Source organism: Hylaeus volcanicus, chromosome 5 (genome assembly GCF_026283585.1).
Source record: "Hylaeus volcanicus isolate JK05 chromosome 5, UHH_iyHylVolc1.0_haploid, whole genome shotgun sequence".
In the NCBI taxonomy this organism is placed as follows: domain Eukaryota; kingdom Metazoa; phylum Arthropoda; class Insecta; order Hymenoptera; family Colletidae; genus Hylaeus; species Hylaeus volcanicus.
This window is the reverse complement of record NC_071980.1, coordinates 4,891,547-4,907,236: the sequence shown is the minus strand read 5'-3', so window position 1 is coordinate 4,907,236 and position 15,690 is coordinate 4,891,547. Positions and strand designations below refer to the sequence as shown.

The window sequence follows — 15,690 nt, the reverse complement described above, 5'->3', positions numbered from 1 at the left end:
AAAATAAATCTCTACGCGAGAACTTCGCCTGGAAGTGCTATTGTACTATGCCATTTCGGGAGGTTTCTTTTATGAACCGAGAGAACGGATACACGCTTGATTAATTGCTAATGCAAAGGCACTGTAAGAGGTTTCCTCGTGAATTTCCGTTGCTCCTTTAATTCAATTTCCTTTGTCTGTGAGCAAAACTTCGCCGTTATTAAAACCGAGACTAATTCGCAATATTACATTTTCGAGATTTCATTTCGAGATGGCTGTTCCTCGGTAAAAGGATTCGGTGAAACTTTGTTTAAATGAAATTTGTTTGTAGGCATTGTCATTCAGAATTTTGATATCGAATACCTGTATTTAAATAGGTGCTATTTACAGTCCACGATTCACTACAGATATCTAGACACAGAAAACGTGTGTCTGATCAAGAAAGTATTATTCTACTTACAATCAAGTAGTATTCTACTTACAAGCAAGAGTAATTCTAGCAAATTAATCTAGTGCGTCTAGTGCTAAACGAGTAAATTTATTCAGCTTTTTATGAAACGTCAAATACCAATAAACATTTGTCAATGAAAAAAATAAATTAAAATTCTACTACTTCGATTTGAGCAGAAAACAAAAGAAATATTTCTGGGAAGATATCGATCGGGGAATTCGTATTCGATCGACACTCGGTGAATCCCCCTTTTAGTTGGAAAGGAGTCCAGCGCAGGCTGAACGTTCGCCGTTTAGCGTCGCTTTGAAGAGAAATCAGTGAAACAGGGAGAGAGCAAGAGAGAAAGAGAAATACAAAGAGATAGGTGGCGTCCAACAACGGCGCCAATGAGTCTTATTCATTATGTATGATGACGTTTTTCTTTCTCCGGCACTGTTTTTTCTTCTTTTGTTCGCGCGAGTGTCTCGAGTCGATAAATCAATCGGCGTTAAGATCGATCGTCTCTGGCAAATGGACGTGTGTATCCCCGATAAAATGTGGGTATGCGACACGGTCACGTGTCTCGTGATGCGAAAAAACGCGCTGCACGTTGCATCCTTTCTTGGGACGGCTTTATAGCGCGCGCCCCGACGCGCAGTGGCGCACCCTTCCAAATAGCTCGTAAAAATGTATAATCTCGTTGGATTCTCGTGACACTTGATATTCTTGTGTATTTTTTGTCGCTGAATTCGATTATCTTGTCAGAAATATAAAATTCAAAATGGAGCAATCGGAGATCATTTATAGAATTGACAAAAGATATCTTCAAGTCCCAAGCAGCCTTTCGATAGAAATATTTTTGACCTAAAAATGAAATTCTATTAAGGATATTCTCTTTTAGTTCGTGTCATTTCTTTTTATGCGCAGAGAATTCTTTTCGCTACTAGAGAACACTCGTTCAAATTGAAACAAAAGTTGCCGCGTTACGGATAAGAACTTTCTAGCGAGTTGTGGTAACAGCGGGTATTTGGTATTACTTGAATGGATCGACGTGTCCATGAGCATAGGAATTGGCTCGATATCGTTCTATCTCGTTTCTCGCATTTGCATTTTGTTGACAATCAAGATTTCTCGTTGTAGTCTTCCTAAAAAATGTTTCTCAAATCGACGTTGAATCACGCTAATGGATCGAATAATACATTATTTATTTAGAAGGTACATTAAAGTACCTTGGACAGTTTTGCAGGATGGAGTAGTAGATGTCTTCCATCATCCCTGAAGCAATTGCAAGTTACGATAAAATCACGAGATAGCAATTCAATTGAAACTATTCAACAGTTGTCTTAATCTATTTCAAGACCAATAGAAGGTTGTTGAAGCATTGCTAAAGGCTTCGCCTTGCCAAATGGTGGCTCAAACCTCGAATTAACAAGACAATACAGAATATTTCACTGATCTCTTGCGAATCAACAAACTAGGAATACACTCGAAGATATTTTAGTGCTTTCTATGAAAGAAGGAAAAATCTCCCTTAAAAATTTGATCTCTATCAGTTAATCTCCCCTTTACTCGGGATACCGCGAATGAGATCGCAAATATCCAGGATCAGCCCTGAAAGAAAAATCTCTCTGAAAAGAATTCGTTGAGTGACAACGTGAGTTGAGTGAAATCGAACGTCCGACACTTGTAATGGATAACCATCCAAAGTTATGGTATCATTTTCCTCTCTTCGCACTCGTTCCAGCCAATATTGAGTAGTTCAAGTTTGCCCAACGAAACTCTCCATAGAGAGTGATAGTTCCAGACTGAAATGATCGATGGTATAATGGACGAGTGACGTGACGTCTCGATTTACATGATTGTCGAATCGATTCGGCTGCTTGGAGGAAAAAAACTGATGTGGACTGATGGCTGGCACTCTAATTAATTGAGTTGTAATTTCGAGAGAACATACGCCGAGCAAAGATGTCGGATCACTATTCGCGAAATGATTGGGCGCTTATCCGTCCGTAGAAAAATATAGATCAGCGTATTCGGAACAAATACTTATTCCTATAATTGTAACGACACGGATCGATGCATTTCTGTGACAATACGAATGTGCTTTTCGTGCTTCTTTAATATTTGTTATTGTATGCGAGGCGAGCGTCGAGCAACCCGAATCGAACGTGAAAGGAAACCGATAGTAAACCCGGTAAGTGAAAATTTGTCTGCCGTCAGTGTCTGTTTTAACGAAAAATCGAGACTCACGGTAAAAAAAAAGCTCTCTGGCAAGACGAGACGAAAATTCCGAGAAAGGTGATCGCCGAGACGAAAGTCAGAGGTAGATGAAACCGGGACGAGAAAGTTCAATTCCCTTTTGCGATGGAAACGTGGGCCACAAATCAGCTTGTTTATTGCCCGTATACCGTAGACACACCGTTTGATTGCAAAATGCCTCGTAATTGCATTGCTGTTTCCTTCGTATCGCGAGTGACGCCGTGTGAAGAATAACCTAGAACTCATAATTTTACAGCGCACTCCGGAAGCTCATAGAATATATGTTTTTATTAGGGTAGCTTGAACGTAAACGAGGCCCTTTTTACTAAATTTATCGAATGAATACTCTCGACGAACAATTGATGAGTACTCTGACATTCAAGTACTCGTATTCAACTAACCAAATACTCAGAACTGAAATGCTCAAATATTCGAAAGATGATATTCAATGACGCGTGATAAATCGATAAAGCCCACGGTACAGCCATATCAAATTCATCGAGACGTCAGCAATATATTCTATCATACAATATTGTTTATTTTCTTTTCCGCATATCGCGAATAGTTTCCGAAGACCGATAGATATCGAATTTTCAATCTGTTCCAATATTAGATTATTCGAATAGTTGGCAGCTTTAGTGCCCATTCGGGAGAACATGACGTGTGCGGAATCAGATCCGAATTGACCTATTCAACTTTTCCCGATATCGTTTTGGCTGCATGTGGGTGAACATCGCTCCGCGACGATACGAAATTCCTACATCGCGACGTTCGTTTTCCCAGCGAAAGCTGCATTTAATCTGCCAAGTTGTCGGCCATAGATGTCAGCTGCAATAGTTCGGCTCGGTTTTAAAAGTTCGAAATGAATCACACGCGCGGCCATATACCACCGAATAACATCTGTAGCTGTGATGGTCTTTTTGAACTCGTAAAGCATCAAACGAGTTTCACGAACGTCCATTTTTATCATTTTTCTTTTCCCACGACGAATAACGTTTCTTCTGATAAATGTCAGACGATAATTATCTTTCGCTAATTCGATGTTTTCTTTTTGTTTCAGGTAAGTCAACAACAAACTCGCGTAGACGAATTCACAGTTAATCGCCAAAGAAATTTCTCGTCACAGGTATTTACCATAATTACAGTTAACAAAGATGTGGTAGGATGTTTCATAAGTATGCAGATTTTTGAATAATTATATCGGAGAATGTTTGAATTTCGAAATGTTTGTTTGTTCGCTCGATTAAGAAGTAAGGCGTAAATCAGGCCAGGTACAGATAAGCAGGTATAATTACATTGTTTGAATCTTATCAGTGTCACACGAAATTGGGGCCGTTTTAATCCAAGAACGTTAAAGGATTTCGAAGATATGATTGTGTCATCGACATAAATGTGCTTAAGAGTCATTGCTCGTTTAACTTTGATTTATTCATCGGTATGGGAAACAATGGTTTTTGTGGACGATATAGACGATATCGAACCATTGTCTAGATAACTAGAAGATCAAATACTCTTCAAATACTCAAGTGTTCGATTTTTCGAATGATGATATTCGAAGTTTATTTACAGCATTTAAATACCTACAAAATATTTGAATGGCCCCTTATAGTTCTATGACAACCGAAAAGTGGCAAGTATGGGAATGATTCCCGTTATGGGATTATACGGGGAGTGATCGTTATTCGCGAATGGTGGCAGCGTTGATCGCATTACCAATTACCTTTATCTGTCAATAAACCGACAGTCTGAACAACGATTACCTGTATGCAGTCGATTTCACCTTCCACGGCGCACGTGTATTGTCCACCAGCTGCAACTATTCCTGTGATATACTCGCGTGCTTCAACCGCGTGTTATTTGCAAAACGGAGGCGTTATTTGTCGGAAGGAGGATCGATACTGCAGTGTCAACAAGGAACTATGTTACTCTACTTTGTTCTTCTGGCTTTACCCCGTTCCACTGGGATCTAAATAGTGGCTGGTTCTTCTCTATTTTCTTTCGTCTCCTCTTCACTTCTTTTCTTCATTTTTGTAATCCTTCGCTAGCCCGTTGGAACACGTTCCAGATTTAATACAGGTCTCGACGGCAAACCACCGTATCGTGCTGTATATCTGGTACGAGAGAATAACTAAATCATAATCAATTCAAATATTATTATAATTAATATTCTTGAAAGTTAAGGAATTTATCATTTCTATCGAAACGTAAAAAGCAACGAGGAAAAATGCAATCTGGATTTTTGATTTTAAAACACACTGATTTTTAATTTTATGCTATTAATAGGCTGTGAGTGAAGTAATTGCAACGAATCATTACAATTTATAAAAATATTCAAAGTGATTTAATTCAGGTAATCTTCCTCTGTATCTGTATCAAATACAAAATGGTATTTATTTTAACGGTATTGTTTCAAATAGTTTATTTGATGTAACGAGCAAGTTCATTATAGCGAATACTGACTTGCCATCGTCTATTTCAACTATGTATTCGTTGCGCACACGGTAATTCGTAATCAAGTTGAAACTATCGGTACAGTCATAATAGGCGAGTTATCATTTTTTGATAAACGCAAGGATAACAACGTCCTGTAGTTTCCACGAACACCGCGGGAGCGCGTTACCTGTCGACTGACAGAGAACGAAAAATTATTACCGCGAACCTGCGCTGATAATGCAGATCTCTCCACCTAAAAATTGATCATTCGCTACCTCAGACGAAGATAAGCCAGAAGTATTCAAATATTCGACGAATATATTATAAATTGAATAGGATTTAAATATTCTATTTCAGTTCTCTGTCAGTCGAATATTCCACTATTCGGTATTCTGTTTGAATAGGACTCTGAATTTTACTACTCAAACATTTAAATAGTCATATTTATATGTTTGAAATATTCAAATACCACCATACCTACATTTTTAGATAATTAAATCTAATACTCAAACGTTCGAATACCAACATTTTCAGGCAACTTAATCGAGTCCAGAAATATTCGAATACTGGAACATTCGAATACCAAAATCTTCATATAAATGACTCGAATACTCAAATATTCGAGTACTCGAGTATTCGAATATGTATGGAATACTCTAGAATTTAATTATTCTTGAGTATCTAGCGCTAGATATAAACAGAAACCAAAAGACGTTGCAGTTGCAGCTGATTTCACCCTCGATAGTCTTTCAGGATAGTAGTTCCGTGGCACGTGGAGAGGGAAGAAACCGTAGTCTTTCTTTACAGGGGTTTTATACATATAGCGTACGGACTACATAGAGTACATAGACTATAGAGCCTGATACACACGACGGTGAATAGCTTTGCGAGTAGTCTAGACTGCCGTGTTGCATCCAGGGGCGGCTCAAGGATGGACACCCTGCATAATAATGCAACGAGATATAATTAACCTTACACTGGACCTCTATAATTAGATGCCTTCCAGTCTTCGGTTGTATGGCGAATATAAATGCGAGGACGAATAGAAATTTATACTAATTATTCCTCCACTTCGAATGTGTAAATGTAACAAGTAACATTGAAGGGAATGCTTGTTCTTAAAATCGATCAACCCTTAAATTAATAACCTTATCCTTGAAGTTAATTATGTTTTTTAAATATAAATTGAACAAATCGATCGATTATCACAATTTACGCCAAAGTTTGTCACCAATACGATAAAGTAATGAGTTCACTCAGCTCCCGATTCAACTGAATAGCGTGTGTTCATTAAATCGTCTAAGAGAACAGAACCGTACGTCTGTCGCCTAATCATCATAATCCGTGACTGCTGCGTTTCGCGTTAGACAATTTTCTGAAAGGATCTGTTCTCCTCCATTCAGGAGTCTTCTATAACGGCGCGAACAATTATGAACGAAATTTCGCAGCTGTCAGCAAGGAGAGTAGCGTGATAAAGGAGGGTACAGAACTCAGCAATTCCGACTTGTTTCTCATTCGTTACTGTCTCATTCATTACTCCAAACAATCGGGAACGTGCTGCAAATTGTTAGGACAGAACTCGCGCACTCTACTCTGTTAACAATTAATTTTTCGAGTACAATGCTGCATTATTAGGGAAACTTCGAGTTCAAATTCAAATTCGAACCACCTATGTAGTTTGTCCGTTAAAAATTCCCCAAAGGAGATCCAGTTTTTTCTCTATAAAGTCAAGTTACGCCTCGATGCTTTCCAGTTGTCAACGAATTCCGACCGTAACCATATCGCGTTCTTTTTCCCTTCTTTTCTTAATCGCGTTCACGTTGGAGGAAGTCTGGTGGTACGTTTCGATGATAACAGTTGTTTCGCCGTGGATATTTATGTTCATCGTTTATACATGCATCGTAGCGTCGAGTCATCCGATCCGTGGCTGCATCGCTGTTCATAAATTTCCGACGTTCGTCTCATTATACAAGACGCAACAATGTAACTGCCAGCGGGTGAGATAGCAAGATATCTCTTTGTGGGCCTACATATCACGGTAAATCATTACTCTTGTAGATTATTCTTCAAACATGCAGAATTATTCATCCGTAATGTAAACGTGGATTGCAACACCGCGCGAACGTATCGTGGAAATAGGCTTTGAGGAACGAGATGCGTATGTTCTAGAACGTAGCGCGATTTGTAAAACGTAACAAGCTTCGTGCCAAAGGAGTAGCATTCCTTCTTTACGAGAAACGTCGTCGACGACCTGGAATTCTTCCGATAGATGGAGAGATATTTTTAGTGACACTTGACTTCTCGATATTATTTACAAATACGCATTTCTGGTATCTACGGTATAGTACATGTAATTTAATTATAATTTTCCCTTCCAAAAATCACAAAGTAATAACTCTAATTATCTTTAAAAAAATGTTGGCTACGTATCTGAAGATAAAAAAAAGAAATGTTTCTGAAGATTTAAGATGTTGGAAAAGTGTTGCAAGTCTTTGAAGGTCGATAAATAAATCCTATTCTTTTAGAAGACCTATTCGTTGCGAATTTCTAGAAATATTTCATCGAAATTTACAGTTAAATCTTAGAAAAAAAATTGGGGTCGCGGCTCAGGGGTTGAAAATGGAAGCGATCAATTTTTCTGTCGAACGTTCAACGTTCGTTGAACGCTACTGAAAGCGTAACCATTTTTCTTCCAAGCTAGCTCGTCGATTATTTTTGTTTTCCCTGGGTGCCATATGCGGTTTGTAAAATATTACACGATAAAGTGGCTCGCTGTACAAAGTTAACGTCAATCTGCACTTTGGTTATCTCTTTATCTTTCCTCTCTATAAACACTAGTATTATTAATCATACGGTATTGTTTGACTGGCAGTCCTGCTAGAGTTGTTGATTTACGAGGAACCAGTTGCTCTCGAGTATCCTAGTACGAAATCGTTGTAAGTTAATTCAACCCTGAAAACCTTTTCGCGAAAAATAGAACTTCCCTTTTAAATGTTGCTGCAAATTAATTCATCGCCGTTTCATACTTACTTGATGCAATAGAATGACTCTACGTAATAGGTGAAATATTCAAGTTTTGGAAATTTGAAAATAACTATTATGAAACTAAAATAATTAATCGATCCCACATCGAATGCATTTTTACTTCATTCGATTTCATTACTTCTATTTTTCAAAGAGAAATTGATTACACTTTTTTCACTGAACGTTTAGTCCCTCGTTCACCTTGCTAGAAGCGTGCACCACCCCCGACGATGTCGAAGCTCTTACGTAGAAAAGGTCGATTCGATGAATTCCTGTTGCGGAAACTGTTATCCCGCTTCGAGAAGTCTCTCCCCTTCCCCCCCTCAATCGTCTCGGGGGAATAATAATTTTTGCCGCTTGGACGACTTCTACCGTTTCCCCTTCTTCCATTCCCCATCCCTTCGTGTCCGTTTTTCCCTGAAATTATGAGAGTGATCTCGTTACGCAAATTCCGTGGACTTCGGAATGAGATCATTAGCGCGCGAGTTCGAGACGGTGTCGCGTGTACAGGAAAGTTCCCTGCATTTGAAAGGACGGGGTGGTGTTACGTAACGAACAGTCGCATTCGGGACGCCCAATTAGCGTAAGCTGCGCGTATCAGGGCTCAAGAAATTTCTCCTTGAAGCCTATAACCTCTCAGGTTTGAGGACCACTGAGCGGCGCTATCAGTTTCTCAACCCTGCTCAGGTGGATGTGACCTGTTACATGCTTCAAAAGTACAACGCAATTTTCCTCTTCAACACCCCCAGGAACCAGGCCACTTGAAAAAATTCGCACCAAGCTCAGCATGTCTCAAGATTATCACTTCTCTCCCCTGCCGTATCGCATTTTCTAAACAATTACGGTCTCGTGCGACGGCCCCGTGCATGCAGCACGCTCGCAGCCGTCGCTAGAAGCGATAATTGAACGTTAGCAGAACGAATCTCTCGGGTGGTGTGCAATTAACCGTCACCGTGTAACGCCGCTTTCACCAGAACGCCAACAAAACCCAGCACGCTTTTATTCTTAGGTGAAAGCAGGTGGTTGCCGCGAATTTTTGTCCGTTGAATTTTGCCGTCGAGGTTCGTTTCACCGTTAACCAGCGGCTTCGTTTCTGGCCGTACGGCCGTTCGGCGGCCGAAGTAATTGATAGTAAAAATAAGTAATTGATATTACACCGATAGATAATAGTCGGCCACGAATCGCGGCACGACTTTGAGCCATTAGCTTTATCGACGCTCGAAGTCGTCCATCAACGGGCAACCTGTCCGTCCGCTTGCAGTTGCAGCACGGGAGGAATGGCGGAGAACACCTCCTTTGCTCGCGTGCGACTCCGCCGCCTCGGTAACGAGTTGTCTTCTAATCTTGCAGTAATTTAGCTGTCTTGATAAGAATTTTAGCGCGGGCTACTCCGATTAATGTTTATCGGAGTGTTTGCACGCGAGACGTGACGGCGAAAGCGAGAGGGAGAACTTGAACCGTCTATCAGCACGATAGAAGCCATCAGAACTTGTTGAGCTGTTGATAAAGAAAAACCTCGGGGGCTGTGGCTATGTTTGATAGTAGCTACAGCACGGGTTTGGCAATCCCGAGGTACCCGAGCTATAATAGGACCAGTGCACCTCCGAACAGACGCTAGAGTAGCATATTCGGATATAGTTTCCGTGGCAGTGTTAGATTTTAGGGTTGGGAGTAACGGAGGAAAATGATCATTCGGCTCATTCAAAATTTGGATAAGTTTGCATAAAAATATTAGATTTCAGAGTTTCGTTTAAAATGGAACTTCTACGTGTAAAGGTTACTGGCGCCAGTCGACCGAATTGCTAAAGAAGCTACGATTAACCCAAAAACCGGTTATTCGAATAGCCATAGATTAGAAGATCGCGTTCCTACGTAAATACGCTATAAAACGTCCTGCACAAGTCATCAATGAAGAATGGCATAGAACTTGGAAATCCATGAAAGCAACAAGCACCGATAAAGTCAAATGCACTTTCTATTTCCGGACACGGCAAGATAACCTTACTAGAAAAGAGCAAACAACTTCAGCAGGATTTAGAATAGGCCACACAAGAATAACGCGCGATCACATCATAGGAAAAAAAAAAAACATAGCCACATGTGCATCGACGTTTCGTGTAATGATCGCTTAAAAATTCGAACTTCCGAGGATTAGTAAACGCCCGAACCAAGTTTTAATACATATTTACCAGATATACGCCCGGTGGTTTACGCGCTACCGGATGTACGGTGACATATTACAGTACGTTACAGTTGTTCGTCATGACGTAACCTGTTCCGCTTCGTTGCATTTGTAACTGTTGAATTTACGGGGAACAATTAAGCTCGATGACACGGCCATCCTTTTCGCCAATCGCCTTGGATAGCTTGAATCAGCGTCAAACAAACGGAAAGATAGAAATTGCGACATAACGATTAGTGAGAAAAATGTTTCTTTGCAATGAGAATCTATTGTACTTCTTGTATTGTTCGTTCGAGGTTCGAGAATTTTTCAGATTTAGCTTAATTACTCAGAATAACCGAAGAGTTACTCTATAATTCTGTTATTCAATAGCAGCAAATAGATTTATAGCAAGTAGAAATATGGGGAAATCTATAAGAAGGTGTAGAAATGTGGGAATATATAAAATATCCAAAGTAATATACGTATCATACCGTTCAGAAAATAAAACGTACCGTCATTCGAGTTTCAATTCATTTTGTGTTTCAAAGATTATATTAATTTTACACGGATACTCGCAGAATAATTATGAGAACAATTTTGTTCGTGACGAAATTAATGGAAAACCCGATAGTATGATGAAATCTGAGTTTATTCGACAGTTTGCATGTCTCTTTGTTAAGAGAGAAGGATATGTTTAGGTTGTTCCAAGGGTATCATAGTTTTTGCGCGCACAGCAGGTCAGTCTATGGGTTGGGTCTCTCACGTGGTCCTTTCCCCTTCTCTTTTTCCCTTTCTACGCATCGTGGCCAGGGGAGAGAGACGCGTCAGTCTAGAACGGAGCGTGGGACAGAGCAGACCGACGCACGTGCGCTGTCACCTAACGCTATTAGGGTGGGGGAAACTCACGTGCGCCGCGCCGCTCCGTTTCGTGGACATGGTATAGCGTGTACGGTGGTGTAGTGAATGTGTTTGGTTAGAAAAATTGAGCAAAATAAGAGGATGATACAAATTAATTAGGTGAGTTGTGATTATTTACGAAGCGTCAATTTTCACGTTGAGTTCGCAGCTTTCTTATTAATAATTCCTAAATTAAACGCGGTCAAGATTTTCTACCGAGTCCAAACTTTCACAAATCGTTTCTTAATTATTAATTTGTTTCTATTAACTGACTGTAACGCTAATTGAATATCAAATTTTATTATCAAATCAGAATTCGAATATTTCATCGGACTCCATATGTGATTAATTTATGGAACATTATCATTTGATCGACCACATTTAATTTAAGGATATTTTCACGATCGTAAGTTGTCATTTGAAAAGTATTCAGCAAAATTTCTATCGGTCATATTGTGTAACGTAAATGAGGAAGATAAAAAAATCGGTGCGTGCTATAAATATTTCTAATTCAAACCTTGAATCCAAAATAAAATTAATTTACAAATAGCAGTCCTGTATAGTGACGTCTAGTAAGAGAGAAAGGCAGGAACTTTTCATTCGAACGTATTAAAATAACCGATGCTAATCCGTTCCATCCTTCTTTTTCGATGAACCGATTTTCTGCGTTTCAGAATGGCGGTGGCTAAGTAGACACGAGGAACGGCGTGCACATTTGTGAATAAGCTAGTGTCAAGGTCTCGTTTGACGGTGAATCGCTTTACGTTGCGGCGCTGATCGTTGAGTATGGTAATGGCAATGGTAATGGCCGAATCTTGTCCTCTATTGTTGGCTTCTCAAGCCTTTTGAATTCGTCGAATAACGAGTGATACGCAGCCACGCGGATACGGCGTGTATCGTTGCGTCTCGATGGCTAACTACTAGCGATGGTCGTTCGAATCTGTGTCTTCAGTGTCTTCACCCTTTGCACTTCGTTGGCGACGCCAATGCGCATCGGTAGCACTGTTCGAATTCTATTCACGGTAAGCCAAACCAAATCCACGAAATGGCTAGACAATAATTCGATTATCGGCATTTGTAAACTCTTTGGGGGATGAAAAGCACTTTTAAATATGTTAGTTTATACGTTTATATAATAAGTAATTTTTTTATAAGTTTAAGTTTATGAATTTACGATTACTCGAATCAGTGGGATCATATGTTTGAGTTTACAAGTGTACAAGTTTATGAACGTATGAATTTATAAATTTACAAGTTTACACGTTCGCATGTTTACAAATGTATAAGTTTATGATTTTATGAATTTATAAATTTACATGTTTATAAGTTTACAAATTTAGAAGTTACATTTGGAAATTAGGTAACAACAGCATAGGAAAATTATCAAACTTTAGAAATTCATACATTTTGTGACTTTGTAACGATTGTATGAAAACTTACTGATCGAATAGCACAATTTATATAGTGATATTCTCACAGTGCTATTCAATTACTCAAGTAATCATAGTTTTTCCGCACCATTGAAATATATGTCAAGGATTCGAATAGTTTACAACTCGAATAATCCCAGTCTCAGTCTTACATGCACCACTACTCTCTCCGCGCGTCGCGTTCCTTCTCGTGAAAAAGTTGCCCAAGTACCAAAAATGGCGACGAGGAAACATTCCGTCCAATTTTCTCGGAAACTACTGCGCCCCGGTGACACCTGAGCAACGCGAATTCAGCCGTCATAAGCTCTTTCCAGGAACTTAACCAAGAGTCGCCTGCGAAATTGCTTGTTGCTAAATCTCCATGTAAAACTTCTTTATCGCGATTCTTCGTGGAAGCGAAATTTCCCTCGTTGTAATTTATTCCTCGCGAGTCGCTTCACTTACCGATCTTCGAGATTCGAGTTTGAAGGTTTACGAGAGTTTGTCGAACCATGTAGGAGAACATGGTCGTTGGGTTGCATATTTGTCAAAAACAGAGTTTTTAAGGAAGGAATTCGTAAATCTTTAGAAACTAAACCGGGTTGAGTCTATCGAAGTTAAATTTTCAACATGAAATATTGATTTTGCAGTTTTGTATAATGGTTTATTGCACTAAACATTTACGGTAAATTTACCTGAGCGAGAGTGAGGTTCCCACCGTACCAAGCACAATAGCCCCGAGGCCTCACTCTCGCTTGAGTAAGCAGTAGCAACCTTAAAGAATATGTCTTGAAAGAAAGCTACATGGTTCGTATTGTAATATTAATATAAATTAATTGCAATTCGTAGTGATAAATTTTAAGTATGCCACTAATGATTTAACTGTTTATAATTGTAATAGTCAACGTCACTTGTTAGTGTTACAGTTTGAGATTGTAAAAGAAAAATTATTATGTCACACGTATCGTAATTAATGACGTGATACCAATGATTAATACCAGTCAAATGACCAGATACCAGTAGCACAACAATGCAAGAAAGTTTGCACAATTTATCGCTCGAATGTTGTTCCCCTGTATCTTTGATTCTCGTGTGGTTGTCTTAATGTAACGTTAAGGAACAGAAGAGGCAATTATGGAGTTATTTGTAACAAATTGAAATTGACCTTAATTGTTTGGAAGAAAATCACTGGTTCAGTACATGATGTTCGTTCAAATTTTCCAAATTATACAATATCACTATATAGGTGGTGCAATTCGATTAGTAAGTTTTCATACAATCGTTATAAACTCTTAAAATGTATGAATTCTCAAATTTGAATAACTTTCCCGTGTTATTGTTACAAATTGCTTTTCTTGTAGAAGAATTGATATTTTGGATCGAATTGATCACGATAAAATAAAAATGTAGGTCGATCTACGAAAAGCAAAAATGATCGAGATTTTTGGAATTGTTTATGAGAAAAACCCCAACGATACGCGTATAAATGAGCTTGCAATAGCCGTTGAATCTTTTCCTAGTGATTGCACAGCGGTCCTGTTTCAATTAAAGCCCTCATTGAATCTGCAAAACGCTTTTATAAGGGAAAGATGAATATTTTCGAAGCGACTTTGAGTAATTTGTCGCTGCGCTTCACGCTAACGACGTCGTTTGATGTCTAATTACGCAGTCTCTTAGAAACGTTGCCTTTATTTTAAAGCGCACAATTGCCTTAATAATAAAATTGCGAAATATCTCGTTTAAGAAATTAGCGTTCTTTTAAATCGTTAATCGACTTCAAACTTAAATTGAATCTAAAATTATATTATTAAAAGACAATTAATTTTACGTCTCTCAGAATCGTGCCTTTATTTTAAAGAGCATAATTGTTTCAATAGTGACAAAGTGAAAACTTATAGACTGCAATAGAGATCGTTAGAGAAATTCATTTACGAAAATATATATTTCAAAAAATGTAAATATGTTAAAAGAATAATGGATTACCTCAAGCAAACAAATTTGTAAACAGAAACGATTAAGTCGATAGAATTAACCATCGAAAAATAAATCCATCGTTTCAAACACTCCACGGTAGAAAATTCGTCGAGACCAATCTCTAAATCCTCGCTTTGGTCCAGTCCGTGTCGGTAAAGCTTCTGCAAATCCGTCGTTGTCGCAAAACGGGAGAAATATCACCTGGAAATATGCAGTTGGCGTCTACCTGCGCTACCTCGTAATCAGAAATGATTCGTCCAGCCAGGTATAACCTTGCCACGTAGAGAAACTCTGCGCAGTAGACGCCGAAAATAGGACTCTTGGTCACTTGCTGGTAATTAGAATCGCGACCATTAGCTTGATGAACTCGCCAACTGGACCTGGGAATCGTAGAACGCTCGCGTTTTCGAACGATCGCATTATACTTGAGGGAGGGATACAAATATAGCCGTCTCGTAAAAGCCGATGAGTACCAAGATGGCAGCGCCCTTGACTGCTGGGTGTCGATAATTCAGGGTCGGGGGCGATGAAATTGTACGGATCGAGATACAAAGTTTAGTACAGCGGGGGTTACAAATGGGAATTTTTGAGGTCGAATGTAAATCAGAAGGAAGAAATAACCGTGGGATGGACGGGCAATCCGTCGACCACAACTATGTTAATGTTATCACCCGTCAGGAAACGCTATAACCTTATGGGTGACCCGATATACTAAACGAAACTTCTGGAATAAGATATTCGAGGCTCTCGTGGTTGCTTCTTCGTAAACGAAGTTCTACCGTATCATCAGTGATTCTTACTTCCAGCCACCCCAGAATCCACGGATCCACGGTTTCCACAGAGACCCAACCATCTCGCCCCAACTTCCCCCAAAATCACCGTCTGTTCCTAGTCCTGCTCTCCCAGATCGCTATATTTGTCCCGGTAAACATACGCGCGTACGTGCTCGCATTTGTTAGGACCCCGTCGAGGTCAAAGCACACGACATCGATATCGTGTACGGAGACGGCAAGTTGGCAGACGTAGGAGGATAGGCTGGATGAGAAATCGTGTCGAGGCACGCACATCCGCTCTTCGTTTCCACTTAATACTCGTCGCCGAACGAACTCGTAGCGAATTCA

General features: G+C 39.5%; 1 protein-coding gene across 3 annotated transcripts in view; it reads left to right on the top strand.

The window, feature by feature from the left end:
* LOC128876368 (dual 3',5'-cyclic-AMP and -GMP phosphodiesterase 11) overlaps nt 1-15,690 on the top strand; it is a 71,811-nt gene that overhangs the window by 10,727 nt on the left and 45,394 nt on the right. Inside the window, exons 1-2 of one of the 3 annotated variants that reach the window (XM_054122683.1) lie at nt 11,127-11,306; nt 11,861-12,208. The exons of 1 other annotated variant lie outside the window; for it this stretch is intronic. The gene's annotated coding sequence lies outside the window, so the exon portion shown is untranslated. Of the gene's footprint in view, nt 1-11,126; nt 11,307-11,860; nt 12,209-15,690 lie in introns of those variants that run through there. One more of the 3 variants, XM_054122684.1, reaches the window with a different exon arrangement.